General features: G+C 37.0%; 1 long non-coding RNA gene and 1 pseudogene across 1 annotated transcript; both read right to left on the bottom strand.

The window, feature by feature from the left end:
• Window positions 1–2,001: 2,001 nt before the first annotated feature.
• LOC125490054 lies at window positions 2,002–4,059 on the bottom strand (annotated as a pseudogene).
• Window positions 4,060–4,257: 198 nt separating this feature from the next.
• LOC125490074 lies at window positions 4,258–6,048 on the bottom strand. The gene is made up of 3 exons (XR_007267418.1): window positions 5,019–6,048; window positions 4,599–4,931; window positions 4,258–4,507 (listed from the first exon to the last, which is right to left on the bottom strand). It is a non-coding gene; the product is annotated as an uncharacterized LOC125490074 (long non-coding RNA).
• Between the last annotated feature and the right edge of the window lie 11,254 nt (window positions 6,049–17,302).

Genomic DNA, 17,302 nt, shown 5'->3' on the forward strand with positions numbered 1-17,302 from the left:
GTAAAAGATATTTATTGTAAAATTTACGTAGTTATTTGAAGTTAGTGGTCTTTTATCATTAGACTAAAATAATGGATCACTATAAAATTTTCTTAGGCCATTTGTGGGGCGATAGTATTCTCTATAGCAGTCATTGTACCTTGAAAGATCTGCATAGATTGCGTGTGTGAGGTTAACAATCTCATCATGTTTTGCTGACCTGTTTCTAGTCGCTTTTGATACCTTCGGTTGAGGTTCGGATGATGGGCTTTTGCTTGAACGCCTAGTCTCATTGATTTGATGGAGCTGGCGATGGAGGGGGTCTAATGGATGTTATGTTTTTCTTCATACCTCTAACATCCATGAAATTCGTATGACTGCATGAATTCTTTCTTCGACGCAATGAGGTGATTACAGAATCCAGCTTCCAGGTTCAGCTGTGAAATGCAAATCATATTACGGAAAACTAATTCAATTTATTGTGTAACACTATTTAAGAAAGACTTAAGCCAACGACAAAACTGCGGATTGGGGACTCGCGGAAACATCTAGTACTAGATAAAAATAAAAGTAATGTCCACAAATTGATGTACTTACTTTTCTCCATTCGCTCCAAGTTTTTTGGGCTCCACCAATTGAATTAAGTTCGTCGGCTATTGTGGTCCAGCGTTTCTGTGCCGTCTTATATGTTAAAACTGGCGTAAATTTGCCGGACCGCAGCTCTGCATCTGCTTCCAGCAACTCAACCAACCTTCGTGTCTGCGTGTTTGAGGCATAACCCGTTTTTTTTTTGGGTTCCATGTCAGAGTATGACACTTGTATTTTATATGTAAACAGTAAAGAGATGTAGTTTTGTAATGATGAAGACCAAATGAAGACACATTAGGCTGGTTTCAGTGTCACTCTGACCATCACAGTCACTTGCCTCAATGCCCTTGATACAGTTTTTTAGGATACATTGTGTATCGCACATTGGCCAACCAAAGTTTGGTAGGAGCCTGTTGCGTGAAATGATAATGCAATCAGTATCTGAAACATATAAGTAATAAGTAGATAATCTTCTACCATCCCGTACAGAACTATTTTATGCCAAATTATAAACGGCTCGATACCTTCATCATAATAGATATCCCATCTTGCCTGCGTTCTTTTGCTATCAGGGAGTTAAATCCGTGGCAATCTCGTTCACCACATCCTTACTGAGGCGAAATGTCTTCACAAACTCCGAATCCGGCAAACTCACGAAAGCATCGACATTCCGCCTCATGAAGGCGCGATTTCGACGCCGCTCCTTCAACTCCCGCCGACCTCTATCCACTCTGTTTGCTAATATTATTAGCATTTCCCACCGCAAATTGAAACGATCCATGTTGACAACGTATCAACAACGACAATAATACGTGTGACAATACGTGTATAACATCGAAACGGCAGCCGTTGCAGCTATTTATGTGTTTAGTACTTTTGACTATTTGACTACTACTTGAGTTTGCATCGCAGTCGAGTTATCAAGAAGAAGACGATTCTGGTCTCACTGTCTGAGGCGTCAGCGGACGTGTGGTCGCTATGCCGGACGCTCGCGCTTGAACCCTTTGATCTGTGCCACAAAAACCGACAACAAACGGATCGGTGGCAGATGGATCGCTAAAGAATTTGTATATTAAAAACTAAAGTTTCAAAAAATAACAATCGTAAAAACCATAAATACAAAATGTCAATATTATAAGTAAAAAACATAAAATATATCAAAATAATTATTGGCAGTCGGCAACAGTCTCATATCTCCATTTCTATCACAACTATATCAGCTTCTTGTTCCTAAAACAATATTGAGTAAGTGCAATATCAATAAAGCACAATATTTTTAATAAACAGCAGAGAAAATAGGTAAGTTAGGTTAATTAAATAAGCATCTGCACCAATGAACATAATACTGTCTACCGAGAGAAGAACGCCAGGGCTATTCTCCTCAAAATATTCACTCTTGATGGCTCGTTGACCCGAAGTAATAATTGTTGATAGAAAAAATATTTTTATAAACCTCGCGGAAAAGCAGTTATTCAAAGTTTCATTTAAAGATTAAGTGAATGTTTTACTATTTTAAATGACACTTCAAACATTCGGATTTTCTGGATATATTTATAAATTTTCAAAAGTCAATGTTGCCGATAATGACGATTGATGAGAAAAATTACGTTTAGGTAGATAATAACATGATTGATTGTTGCCAACAATGACGCTTATCCAGTAATGTTTAATAAGGGCGCGTACACATAGAACATCCGTTTTACAGGATCCTTTTTAACTGATCCGTCGCTACTGGAGGTAATAATCACACAGCATTTACAGGACCGATTTTAACAGATCCGACGCTACTGGAGCTAATATTCACACAGCATTTACAGGACCGATTTTAACAGATCCGACGCTACTGGACTGTTCTTCAGTGTATCGCCTACTTTCTACGAGAATGGACGTTGTCGTGTTGTATTGGTACTATCGTCGTCTGCGGCGGAGGAAGCCCCGGCGTTATTGAATACATCCACTATTAAGGCAAAGATTTTGTCGTGGTGCTCTTGTGCGTCAGCTGAAAGAAGACGAATCTAAATTTTTTACTTATTTTCGAATGACGACGCCTACTTTTGATGACCTTCTTAAACGATTAGAAAAGGATTTAAAAAAGAAAGACACAAACTGGATGGAGGAAAAGCTTGTGCCCTGAAGTAAAACTAGCGATATTTTTAAGGTAAGACCTTTAATTTTTGTTATTATCAATTAAAATTTAAAATGACAAAAAGGTTTACAAAAATGAAGATTTATTTCAAAACATAGACAGATCTGGCAAGTCTGACTCCTGGCTGAATGTAGATTCTACTGATGGCGAACCTTCCACTGATGGTGTAGAGTCAAGATGATGTGGCCTACTAAAATAATCTTGGGTGTGGTAGTGAGGAGTGCTAGAACTTTGTGAATATGGAGGCTACTCGTAGTTTGACTGACCATATCTTCTACTTTTAATATTTTGTAAAAGGTTTATCACTCCAGACTGAAATTTTAAAATTTGATCGCCATTAAGTGAAGCCAGTTGCGGCAAAATACCTTTGAAGAACGATAAATTGGGATCTTCAAACTCATTTTTACTTTTTTTTTAACTGATCATTCATGTATTCAATTCACATTTCTTTTGATTGCCTTGCGTTGCGGTGGGGCTTAATTTTGTCTTTCCTTTTGTCTGTCACTACCACTTTGTTCCGTAATCTGATCAGGTTCATCTTCGTTGTCTTTATTACTCTCTACTGTTTCCGTGATGTTGTCATTAGCAGGGACGTTCTCGTGTGTATCACCTGGGGTGACAACTTTTTTCAAAAATAACATTTGATTGTGATATTTGTAAGGCTTGGTATTTGAGGCAGCAGCTCCAGATTTCTTCAATTTCTTTTTCTCACTCAATGTTCGTATGCAGGCATCTCTAGTAGAATTCCATTTTTTATAACATATTTTTCTGAAGCAAGCACATAATAATATAAGATGGTTGTCAATAGCTTAGTAAGTGAAAGGCGAATACGAGTAAGAAGGTAGAATAGACTTGTCAGTAATTAATTACCATATTGGTCAGTGGATAAGTCAAATTGACAGTGCAAGAACTAATCGGTCAGTAGGGTTTCGTTTTTCCCAACCTTTTTCTGTTCCGGGAAACGGGATTTTTTTTAAAGAATTCCCGTTCACTACGTCGAGGCAGTCAAAAATTATATATATATCACACCGTGTGTTGCCCGTGTATTGCCCTCGAGAGGACAAAGTAGGGTTTCGTTTTTCCCAACCTTTTTGTGTTCCGGGAAACGGGATTTTTTTTAAGATTTGTTAACCGAGCGGCAGCTCCACATCCAAATCTTCATCGCCAACGTCGTTCTGCATCTGCTCAGGTTCAGATTCGTCGTCAGCATCGGACGGAACGAATTCCGCTCGCCCATGCTCCTCTTCATCAGAGAGATCCTCGTCATCTTGCGCCATTCGAGCGTTCTCGAAAAGTAGCCCGCAAGCTAGAGCATGATCGTCTAGATCCTCCTCGTTCTCGGGCATATTTAGGTTCCACCTCTCGGCTAAGTCAACATCTTCATTCACTAATTCATAATGCGTGTCTTCCAGCTCGAATGAATTGGTATCGATGTTCTGGTGTGCCTGCTGGTTTATTTTTGATGGGTGTCATCAACCATGGCTCCAAAGGATATCCATCACCTAAAAACATTATTTATGGTTAAAATAAATAAAAAAGACTTTATAAACTATTTTTCTTATAGGGTGTCAAAGTTTTTAAAACAAAAATGAAATTAGGGCTTCATCTTTCATCAGACATACCATTAGCACACTTTATTCCTTACTTACCAAGTAGCCATGCATTGTGGTCTCCATTTTCAAAATGTCTTTGCATGGTTCTTCGAACGGGGGAATTTGCCCATATGTGGGCATCATGCCTGGCCCCTGGCCATCGAGCATTAATATTTAAAATATACAAATCTGGATCACAGACCTAAAACAAAACAATACAATTTTTAGCACTGTTGGAAAATAAATAAATAGATTAAACAGTAATAAATGGGTATATGCTTATATATACTTACTGCTTGAACATTCAATGAATGACCCTCATGGTGACCGCTGACATATGCTTCTTCATGTATCCTTGGTGCCAAAATTTTTATGTGTGTGCAATCCACTGCTCCAATCGTATTGGGATACTGTTGTGGAGCGTTTAAAAATTTATCTTTCATTTTACGCCTTTCACCTAGTGTCATAGGAAATTTTATATATTTCCTAAGCAAATGGGTGTTTATTGCCAAGGTCACTTGGCGGATCACACGGCTTACTGCCTTCTGGCTCATGCTGCTACCCCATTGTAGACCAATAGGTTGTTAGTAACAACCTGAGGCATAAAATCGCAGTGCAGTTAGTATCTAAAACAAAAATCAAAACATTAGGTAAATACAACACAAAACAGTAAAACGATTTGAAGTAAGGTAACATAGTTAACAGGCACTCACTTGGGTCTCAGTAGGAAGTCCGTAAGGTCGACGTCTTTGAAGAGACGGACGCAGTACATCTACGAGTTCATCGAATATATCCTTGGACACTCGATATAGCCTCAAAAACTCGCTTTCTTCTAAGAGAAGAGGGTTTTATCCACTTCGCCGGTTCCTCGCGATTCGCCGACGTCTCACCATATTGAGTCGATGTTCGACTAGAATTAAATCTAGAGCCAAATACGCTTCCGCCATCACTCCTTGTACACTTGGTATAATCAAAAAAGTGATCTTTTTTCGCAATATTTATATTTCCGATTTCCCAATATGAAACGCAAACTCAGTTATCGGGCTGTCAGATTTGCTCGCTACGGTATGGAGCGAAAACGATAACTTGACAGATCAATTCGTTACTTTAACGACCGAAATCGATAGTTATAATTGTTGAGACTTAAAAAAATCGTTAAAGTGTAATCGTTACGATTTAGCTACCGAATTCGGTTATTACCGATCGTTATCTAAGTCGAGACTGCATCTCCAGCTGAAATATTTGGCACCGTGTTTGAACATGTTGAATTTAAAACAATAATTGTCAAACAGTCAATTGTCACGTGTAGTAGCCAGCCAGTAGGCCAATCATGGTTTCGGCGAATTAACCGTCGTCGAACAGTAGTTTTGTGGAACCGGGTTGTGTAGAATTATTTTGTTTTACCAATCATAATTGAAAATTACAATCGGCTAACCGTGTTATCGGACAAACATTATTTCGGTGAAGCAACCTTGTCCTAGATCTGTGCATTTGAGGAACCGCACTATTGCAACACAATAATTATTAAACGGTTCGGGTAAGTCCAGTTACAATACTTTTTACCTTAAAATTGGAACAAAATCTTGGTTGTTTCCCTATTGAGGTTTGTCCGCCTATGCGGTCGTTTTGGCTATATCTTGGTCATACCTTAATCGATTTTAGATTGGAATATGTCATTTTAAAGCTTATAAATTGATTATGTTTTTAAGCTGTAGTGCCTGAAAAATTGTCAGATAAAATTCTTTTTTACTCTAGCTTTTTGTTTTCACCTTTCTTAACATTTTCTTAACGTTTCAACTATTTTGAAGCACTGTGTCTAAATTAAGTTAAATATTGCGCATTTAATGATTATGATTAGTTGACTAAGGTGTCATCAATGCAAAACAATAAAAAAGTATTAAAAAAATCGTTAGTTTTTGAAATATTTTGCTTTTAAACATAAATTCTTAAAAAAACTTAAAATTTAAATAACTCAGAAATGGTTTTACTTTCGGATAATGCATTATGGGGTTCAATCGACTAGAAATGCCTTCAACTACAACCCATTTAAAGGAATACATCGACTTACCAATCACCCTGTATATCATACCTTGCTCCAACTTTTCCAGTCTTCAACGGCCCCATCGCCGTGATGGCTTCGCACGAACGCCGCGTGTTCTCCCTCGCCTGCGAATTCTTGTTGTGGCCAGTAATCATACATTAATGGGAGTTTAAAGAGTCCCGTAAGGTCTTCAGCTGGCAATATTTATCCCATATAATTTTATAGGGCAATATTTATCCCCCCGAACCCGCCTTCATGGTTCCTGCCAACTTCATCATATTATTATAAGCTTTGGCCACCTCCTTGTCTATGCTTCCCACTTCCAGTCCATGCAAGATAGTCCGCCAGGTAACATGCAATTAAATAAAATTTACATAATGTTGGCTTTTTATGTTTTTCTCAAAAAATCATATTCTCTCTCGATCCTCTATTTTAATCGTTCTTTTGAGCTAAACCACACCGCAAATTAAAAAAAATCACGTCTAGTTACGTGCAGTTCAACATTCATCAATAGAAATTTTGTATAGAAGCTGCTTAACTGTATTGGCACAGCTTGTATTTGGTCTCACTTCAGTTATTTTGCCAAAGTTAGAAGCTGTCAGCATCTATGGGCGGAATTCTAGCCATTCACCAGACTGGCTCTGTAGTATCGTCCTTTGCTCAATATCATGGCTTTCGCTCTCTGTTTATCTCATAGTATTGAGATTAATATTTTTCATGTCCTTCAAGACGCTTTCAGGCCTTTTACTGCTTTCACCGTAACTTTTCTTTTCATCTTTTTGGTTTGCGAATGGCAGGCGTCGTTTCATAAAGTAGTATTTCTTTCTGATAATAAAGTAAATAATAATAGTTTTGCGTTAAATGAGACTGCGGATGCAGCACAGCGAGTTAAATATCCTCGGCGCAGGGAGTAATTTACTCGTTTTCTTCCCACAAGTTTCGCCACAATGCTGTGAAAGCAATCCACAATTCCAATGTTGCTGTCCACGCTGTGGGCTAAACTTCGTGTATGTCCCGCTAAGCTGTTTATTATAAAACATTTTTTTTGCCAAAGTGCACTTGTAAAAAATCTGTTGGTACAGCACATTTGTAGATGGCGACTTGTAAAAGAAGAAGAGACATAATCCAGAACTCTTTTACCTTTTTGGACCATTTATTTTTGTTACCTTCTGGTCTGTTCTGCATTTCTGATAATGTTTTTGACACTTTATAATGAAATTGTATTGTCAATAATTGTTCTATTTTTCACTTCCAATTTGGCACGAAGTCGTTTTAACTGAGCACGCAATGCGTATTTTTTCTTAATAATTTATACCCTACTTGTTTTATATGTTTTAATCTGCAAGTTACATTATTACGAGTATCATTCAAGCTTTCTTGAAATAAACATTTCCTCGATAACCTTTTTGGGGGTTCAATACGCATGGCGACGCATGCTGAGGCTTCGCAGACGACGTCGGGCGCGGCGAACTAAACGGCAATATGTCCGGCGTCGCTGACTCTGCACCTATATTGCGCTGAGTGGGCGTAGACCATATGCATGCTGAGCGGCGCGCAGCGTCACGCAGCGAGTGAAGCGGCGAGCGGTGCCTTGTACCACGCGGCGAGTGACGTGCGGCACTATGCGGCGAGTTAAGGTCCGTTTATATGTACAGACATTGTGCGTCACAGACACGTGTCGTGGCAGTCACTGACAGACACAGTTTATTTATATCTACAGACATTAAGCGTGTCGAACACGTGCCGCGGCAGACACCGACAGACGGCCGCTCACCAACAGATTTGATTAAGCTGTTGTAGGAAAAGCACGTGTGTTGAAAATGTTTAAACACTTTTCTGCGGAAGATTTATCAATAATTGCATTATGTCTAGAAGAGGAAGACCGGTGTAAAGTTAAAAAAGAGCAAGACGCATGGCCGTTCACCCTATCCTCAAGAAAAGAAAATTAGAAGGAGAATATTGGACATTGTTTAAAGAACTTATTGATGACGAAGGAAAAAAAGGTCAGCTATTTTCGTATGAGTCGGTATCAGTTTGACATTTTACTTAATAAAATAGAATTGCTGATAAGTAAACAAGACACAATTTTCAAGGAGTCATTATCGCCAAAAGAAAAACTAGCAGTATGCCTCAGGTAACATTTATTAAAAAATTAGTTTCCATCATAGTGTTATATTGTTTAAGCAAACTGGAATCAAATTCAAATTCTGTAATGTTTTACGTTTGGGCAAAATGCTGATTTCACTCAGAAGTCTCAGAACCAGTGGCGGCTGGTGCCTCAGATACCCGGTGGTGCACTTTATGGGTTTAGTATTTTTTTGGAGAAAAATAGATTAATTATTATTAATCTAAAATATATTATTTATTATTATTAATCTAAAATTTCAATAAAAAGAAATGGTTATGTGGATGTGCGAGACTAAATGCTTTATTTTGCTTTCCGTGTGTTGTTTTGGTTTCGGCAATTTTTTTACTTCTAATTATTACAATTAGAAGTAAAAAAATTATAAGTATATTTTACCTTATTTATTGACGCGAAATAGCTTCTCCGCCGAAACCAAAACAACACACGGAAAGCAAAATAAAGCATTTAGTCTCGCACATCCACATAACCATTTCTTTTTATTGAAAATTTCACTTTTGAAAATTCAGGTAGGTACTTATAAGTTTCATTTTTTGTTTTGCACTAAAGGCCGAGGCGGCGCAGCAAATTTAATGTCCAGTCTATTTTGCAATGTCGTATTGCTTTTTATGAAGTCAATATTGTATTTTTCACTCATTTTCACTCACACACACATACACACTCACGAAATATTTACTACTTTCTTAGTTAATAAGTAATTAGCAAATTAATTACGTATTCGCGCGCGAAAGGTGAAACTGACAATGACATGACATAACAAGTGCATCGTTCGTAGGTCACGCCACCGGTCAAGGCCGCCGCCCGCGCCTCGCCTCCCGAGTCCCGTGGCGTCATTCGTATTATTTCGGCAATTTCCGGTCGCGTGCGGCGCACGAATTTATCCTAGAACTGCATACAGTTTGTACTGAGCATCTTCCGTCTCACGCGCCGGGCGATTTCCATCCTTTTTCATACTACATGTAGGAGCTCGCTCCGTGCGACAAACCGAGCGCACGAGGCCGTTTTTGTTCAAGCAAAAATAAGATCTAATTCTTTCGCAGTAGAAATCAAAATAGGCCAGCTCGATTTAATTTAACTCGTAACGATAATCATATTTATGTAATTTCTGTTTAGGGTAGGTATTACGGTTGTTATATTGGTATTTTTTGTGAAGTTTTTTTTTACACTTACCTAGTATGGTATAGGAAGAAGGAAGGTACATATTTAGAAGGTTTTTTAATGGTAGTGCGTTGCACGGGCGCACTTGAGGTGCAGCCGCCACTGCTCAGAACCCTATATCCTTTTGTGCTGGTTTTAAATAGTGACATGCGAGTATTTTTTGCTTCATTGTAAATCTAAGTAAAGGTTAGGTTAACACCTAAATAAGCAAATGATTAATAATATTATGTTTCATAATATTTTAATTGTAAATAACTTTTTCTTACACCCAATGTGGCGCGACGCATGCTGAGGCATCGCAGATCGCAGGCGACGCGGGGTGCGGCGCACTAAAGGGCAATATGTCCGCCGCTGCTGAATCTGCACAGACATTGCGCAGAGTGGACATTGACCAGATGCGTGGCGAGAAGCGCGCAGCGTAACGCGGTGAATGAGGCGGCAATCGAAGCGGACAGCGTCGTGACGAGTGGTTCGGTGTGCGGTACGGCGAGGTGCAGTGGAGATGGAAGGGGTGGCTACTACACTGCCTGTGCAGTAACTCTCCAGAATGCTGGCCGACCCATAATTTTGGCTGGTGTTGGGCTGTGACTAGGGTTTCGTTCCCGTGATCCCGGGAATTCCCGGGAAATTTGTCATTCCCGAAACCGGGAAAAAAATAGAATTCCCGGGAATTCCCGGGTTTTATTTTTCATCGATTCTATGCTATATTTTCATATATATTTATCTGTTTTTCCTACCTAAAACCAAAAAAAATGATCGTTAGGCTTGTCGTCAACGATCAGAAACTCGGTTTTGTTGTAAATTATTGCGTAAATCATGCGTGTTTGTTAACAAAAATGACTCATCTACATCACTTTGTTTCACCTCTTCCTGATTCAATGCTATATGTTCATCTTTATTTATCTGTTGCCTACCTAAAACAAAACAATTGATCGGCTTTTACATATGTGACCAAAGAGTATGTAACAGCTAGCGCGAGTGTGACGCCTGTCATATTTTTTTTATTGCAATTGAGACGATAGAAAAATTTCTGAGATGCCGGCATTTTTTCGGACATAGCCCATTGGTATTGTAATGTTGAAAAAAGATTCAACCTGTATTCAGGATCTGGAAAACGGACCCCAAACTTGGAAATGCTGTACAATGCCCTACAGACCATCATGTCTACATCAACTGAAGCTTAAGGAACATTTTCCGTGTCCGGGAATTACGCAACCAAAATAAAAAGTAGGTTAAGCGATAAATCTTTGGATGCATTAGTTTTTCTAAAACAACCTTACTTCAAGCGTAATTAATTTCGTATTTAAATTATATGTCATAATAATATTATTTTCAAACTTTTAATTAATTATAATAACTTTGTTATTGTTCAATTTACAATTAAGAAAAACAAATTATTTTGCACGTAAAACAAATCATTATAATTTTAGTTGTTTATTTCTTTGACTATTGTTTTTTTCTACCTATACGTGTAATAAAAGTATATTTCATTTAATTAATAGTTTAAATTGACTTTTAATGCCCGAAAATAGCAAAAACTAGCATTTAAAATCAATTCCCGTTTCCCGGGAATTCCCGGGAAATCTTGAAAAAAATTCCCGTTTCCCGGGAACAGAAAAAGGTCGGGAAAAACGAAACCCTAGCTGTGACTGCAAAAATTTGAAAACTATTATAAGTAGTGTTTAATTGGGCGTTCTAACTCACTCTCGATCGAGCTCCGCTGCGCTGCCGCTCCGCTCCGATCGATCGATAGCGAGCTAGAACGCCGCAATCATACAATGTTCATTAGAACGATGCACGGTCGAAAGCTAGATTCGGAAGCAATTTTTTTCGATGCCTTACTTACTGATTTTATACAGAGATAAAAGCGACTGTCATATCACTTTAACGGTCAGTATGAAATAAGCAACTTCACCAATTATAGGTGTATCCAATCATGAAGTTTATAAAACAACCAACATCTTTACAGCTTGATAAAATTTGTGTCGAGCATTTCAAGAAAGAGTTTCGACATGGAAAGCTTTTACCTAACACGATTCGTTGTTTAGTTTGTGGTCCATCAAATTGTGGAAAAACCAATTTAGTAATCGGATTGTTGTTACATGCAAATGGATTAAAATTTCGTAATATTTACGTCTGGGGTATGCTACTTTAAGTTTCACGATAATGAGGAGGTTTTAAGCCCGAATGTTGCCTCTCCTAACTCCATTATAATTTTTGATGATGTGGCTGGGGAAAGTCAAAGTAATATTCGTGACTATTTTGCGATGGGTAGACACAAACAAATAGATGCCTTTTACCTCAACCAAACTTATAGTAAAATACCAAAACAATTAATTCGTGATAATGCTAATATAATCATTCTTTTCAAGCAAGATGATATAAATTTACGTCATGTCTACAATGAGCATGTAAATACGGATATGACATGGCAACAATTTCGCGAAATGTGTTCGCAGATCTGGCAAGATTCATATAGCTACTTAGTCATTAATAAAGATTGTGAGAAAAATAATGGATGCTATATAAGGAAATTTGATACATTTATAAACATCGATGGATAAAATATATACATTGCATTTTAAAAAAAAAACCATTGTTAATTGCACTCTCATACAGAAAACGTAGTTTATGATATTTATTTAAAATGGAAAAAGAAAAGTCAATTAAACAACAAATAGTCAAAGCTGCTGAAGTAATAAAAAAGAAAGTAAAAAAAATTCAAAATATTAAGCGGGAAAATGATAAAGTGATGGAATCTGTTTTAAAACCAATAACGGACCCACTCAATTTAATAGCACTACAAAATAACAATATCGATACAAAACTGAATGCAGAATACGAAAATAGAGAAAATTATAATTTATCGAGAGAACCAACAACGGTTAAAAAAAGAAAACTATCAGCTGGTAGCATCACATCCAACGAACAAATGGCTAAACTTAGAAAAAGTCACAGTGTTTCAGATTTGTATGATTCGGATAGGAACACTAATTCAGACAACGAGCAAAGTGAGTTGTTTTTTGAAACTAATTCAAGTTTAAGTTCAACTCCAATTAAAAAATCTATATCATCATGGTCACTATCATCAGAAGTATTCGAAGATGTACCTTATGGAGCTCGAACAGTTAATGGTAAACTGATGGTTGGATCAAAACCGCTTTCAGTGACGGGAGATAAATTATCGATTGCAGGTCACTCTTATCCAAACACAAAAGGATTAGCAGAGTTATTATTCAAAAAAAATTTAGATTTAAATGTTATAACTGAAGAAGACAAAAAATATATAAATCAATTTTACTTAACACTAATGCTCATCGTCGAGGATATGATCCTGCACAACCTATAAATAGTAACAGAGGCAACAAATACAATTCAATTATTAAACCTCTTTCGATCTCGAGTACCTAAGCTGAAATCGGTAAAAAATAATGTGGATTATGTTTATTGGGATGATCCGAATGAGTTAGTAGAACGATTGAAGTTACTTATCGCCTCCCGAGATGCGGGCAACACAGGACTTGATAATGAAATTATTTCAATTATTGAAGAATTGAAAGAATGTGGTGCCATTATTTAATAAATACTAAAACCAATACAGTATTTTTTTATTATTCTTGGAACCATCAGCAATAGCATACACATAATCAAAATGAACGTTGATAAATTTGGTCATCACGTACATAAAAGACTGCGTTTGTCAGAACCAATAGATCCAAATATTTTATCAAAAGTTCTTATTCAAAGTAGTTTAGGTGAATATGATTTAAAAAGAAATAGATTAAAGTGTTTAGTGCTACCACTCACATCTGATGAGGCTGTTTGCAAAGAATACGTGGATCAAAATAATAAACTACTCTGCAAAAAAAAAGATATATTAAATGAACTAAACAGTATAAAAAGTAATTTACAGATAATTCAAAAGCAGTTACAAGACAAATGTTCGAGGGTTGAAGTGAGCTCAATCGTTAAGGATCATATAATTGAAGTGAGAGACATCATCAGCAGATCAAAATGAGTAAAGAAAGTATTGTTAATGAAATCCATAAAACAGCAAGAAAGAATTTTCCGAGACGGCGTGTAATACTAAAGGGAATTGATGATTTATGGCAGGCTGATTTGATAGACATTAAAAACTATGAAAAAATGAACAAGAAATACAAATTCATTTTGATTGTGATAGATGCTTTCACAAAATACGTTTGGTTAGAGCCATTAAAAACAAAGACAAAATCAGAAGTTTCTAATGCTTTTGAAAAAATTTTGAAACAAGGGCGAACACCTTTAAATTTACAAACCGATATGGGTACGGAGTTTTATAATGCAGACTTTCAATTACTTATGAATAAATATAAAATTAATCATTATTCCACATATTCAACTAAAAAAGCATCAATAGTAGAAAGAGTAATACGGACAATTAAAAATAAATTGTATAAATACTTTAGCTTAGCAGGTAACTATATTTGGATCGGAAAGCCATTAGCATATATCATAGAAACGTATAATAATACTGTTCATCGCACAACAAAGTTTAAGCCATCTGAAATTAACATTTCAAACCAATCTATAGTAAAAGACAATATACTGAAATCTTATCAATATATTCCATCAAAAAAGAATAAGTTTAATGCAGGTGATTACGTTCGTATAAGCAAACATAAGGGGGATTTTCATAAAGGTTATACACCAAATTGGTCCACTGAGGTATTTTCAATAGTCAAAGTAAATAAAACGATACCTCCTACGTACCTTATTAAAGATAAACATGACATGATTATTAAAGGTTGTTTTTATGAACAAGAACTTCAAAAAACAAAAAGTCCAGATGTATATTTGGTAGAGAAAGTATTAAAAAAACGTGGAAATAAATTATATGTGAAATGGTTAGGTCTGAACAATTGTGAAAATAGTTGGATTGATAAAAGCGCAATTATCACTTAACTAAGTTGTAAATAGATTTGTTTTTGATAATAATAATAATAATAATATAATAAATAATAATAAATTTATTTATTTCAAAGCCAAAAACATAAGAAAAGGAACAATCTTACAAAGGTTCATAAAATAAGTATATAGGCTGTACAGAATATGCTTAAATCGTGTCCCCTGATTGCCAAACTAGGTAGAAACCTGTACGATGAGGATCAGCGGTCACTCACCGTGCTAACAAAGATACAACCTAAAAGTATATCAAAAGATATGCAAGAAAGTTATTACAAACAAGGTTAAGCAATAATTAAGAGTAGGTACAATAGCTGTAGGGTACAAGTAATATATAAAATATGACTAAGTGTGTGCGTGTGTGTGTGTGTGTGAGTGTGTGTGTGTGTGTGTGTGTGTGTGTGTGTGTGTGTGGGTGGGTGTGTGTATGTGAATGTGGATGTGTCTGCGGGTTGGGGAAATTGTAATATATATGTACAAGAAATTATACTTTAAGAAAGTATGGATTCAATCTCATCATAGTTCATAGGAAGGAGCCATGATTTAATTTTATTTTTACATTCATGCAAAGTACAGGATATGAGGTTTTGATAAAATAATGACTATCTCTCTTTTTGTCTCACTTTTGTGATAGTCATGAAAGGAGTAGGACTGCTTAACACCATTATAAACAATTTACCTGTTGAGTTGCATTTGCCTGGTTATAATTACTGTGGTCCGGGAACACGTTTACATAAACGATTGCAAAGAGGTGACAGAGGCATTAATCCATTAGATGACGCTTGCATGCAACACGATATTGCATATGATAAATTTTCTAATTTAGATAACAGACATATAGCTGATGTCAAATTACAAAATATGGCGAAGAAAAGATTAAATGCAAAGGATTCTAGCGTGGGCGAAAAGATGGCTTCATGGATGGTTGACAAAATTATGAAAGCTAAGCTAAAATCAGGTTCTGGAGTAAAAAAATTTAAGGCCGGAGTGCGCAAACTCAAGTCAAAATTAAAAAAATACAAACCCAAAAACAATAACGATGCAATAAAATTTGCTTACTTAGCGGCAAAAAAAATATTTTTAAAAAACTGCACTGGTTTACCAAGAATTATTCCTATTCCTAAAACAGGAGGCATATTGCCACTTATCCCTATATTCGCAGGACTGTCAGCCTTAGGTTCTTTGGCTGGAGGGGCTGCTGGAATAGCTAAAGCCGTAAACGATTATAAATCAGCACAAAGCAAACTTGCAGAATCAGAACGTCATAACAGAACCATGGAGTCAATAGCCTTAGGTAAAGGTTTACATATCAAACCATACAAGAACGGAAAGGGACTTTGTTTGCGTTCTTCAAAAGACTAATACCTAGGTTACCCAGGAGAGCACTCACTAATATCGACTTACTCGAATACTCAAAGGATATTCCTTACTTTCGAGGGGTTTACATGAAAGATGAGTTGCCTAATATGCCGAATATTATTGAATGTGCAATCAAGCTTGAGATGGGATCATTGAAAATCTGGAATCTTAAATTTGGGTGCAAAGTTCGTCCAGGCGTTTGCTCTGACTAATAGATGTCGGAACTGGTCTTTCTTTGGCAGACTCGGTTCCAGATCCCTGCAGTACTCCGTGATGTCAGCTTCCTTGAAGCCTGGAGTTTTTGTTGAGATGACTATCTGTTTGCTCTTCTGATACCTTCCTGGACAGGTTATCCCGCGCTGAAATTCCTGTACCCAGTATCTCAATGCCGACGACTTGCTCGCGTCTGGGCCTGTCGAGGTCCCGGTGGTTCGAGGTAGAGGCGAAGGCCTCCTCGTGACTCTTGGAGAAGGTATGCAAGAATTTTCGGAGCTGCTTGGAAAGCTGGATATAAATTTGACGAAGACTCCGCAAGCACAGGGCCTCGCAGCATCGTACGCCTCCTGCACGGCGTCGAGGGCTTCCTGGTCCAGGGGCACGTGAATGAGCATTGAACAAGGAGTATAATATTTCCTACTTGAGGATCCGGAGGAGTCTGATTGTCTGTCCGCCAACACATCGGCTTCAAATTCTCTGCCCTCATCCGCCCCAATAGCCTCATTCTTAGATGGGAGCCATTGATCATTTGATGGGCCAGGAGCAGATTCTTCAGAGTGCTCTGACGCTTCCTCTCCGCCTCCTTCTTCAGCCAGGGATAGGGTACTGTATGCCTCTGTCATTTTATCGGCACACATCCCACTTATCTTACACTTGATGTGATCTAACCGCTTAGAAAAGTTTCCAGAACGATCCATGTTAGTCGTGTTGTTATAATAATAAATTCAGATAATTCGGAAAATCTGGGAACTCATTGGGTAGCCTATGTAAAAATATATGACTATTGTGAATACTTTGACAGTTATGGAAACTTAAAACCACCTCTAGAACTTACTATGTATTTAACTAAAGATGTTAATATTTTTTATAATTATATAAATTATCAAAAAACCAACACATACAACTGTGGTCATCTGTGTTTAAAATTTCTAAATAATTTTTGGAATAAATTAACATAATTAAATGAAGTTTTATCATTTATACAATGTCGTTCACACTATCAATAACTGGCTGCGAATCCGCTTTGTCAACACATTATTCACCCGCATTGCAACTTGATGGCGAGTATGAATGTGGGCTCGTATATTTTTCAACATTTAATTCAATACCTAATATTGATAAAAACAACAATAAGT

The sequence above is a fragment of the Plutella xylostella genome, chromosome 20 (assembly GCF_932276165.1).
Source record: "Plutella xylostella chromosome 20, ilPluXylo3.1, whole genome shotgun sequence".
Taxonomy (NCBI): domain Eukaryota; kingdom Metazoa; phylum Arthropoda; class Insecta; order Lepidoptera; family Plutellidae; genus Plutella; species Plutella xylostella.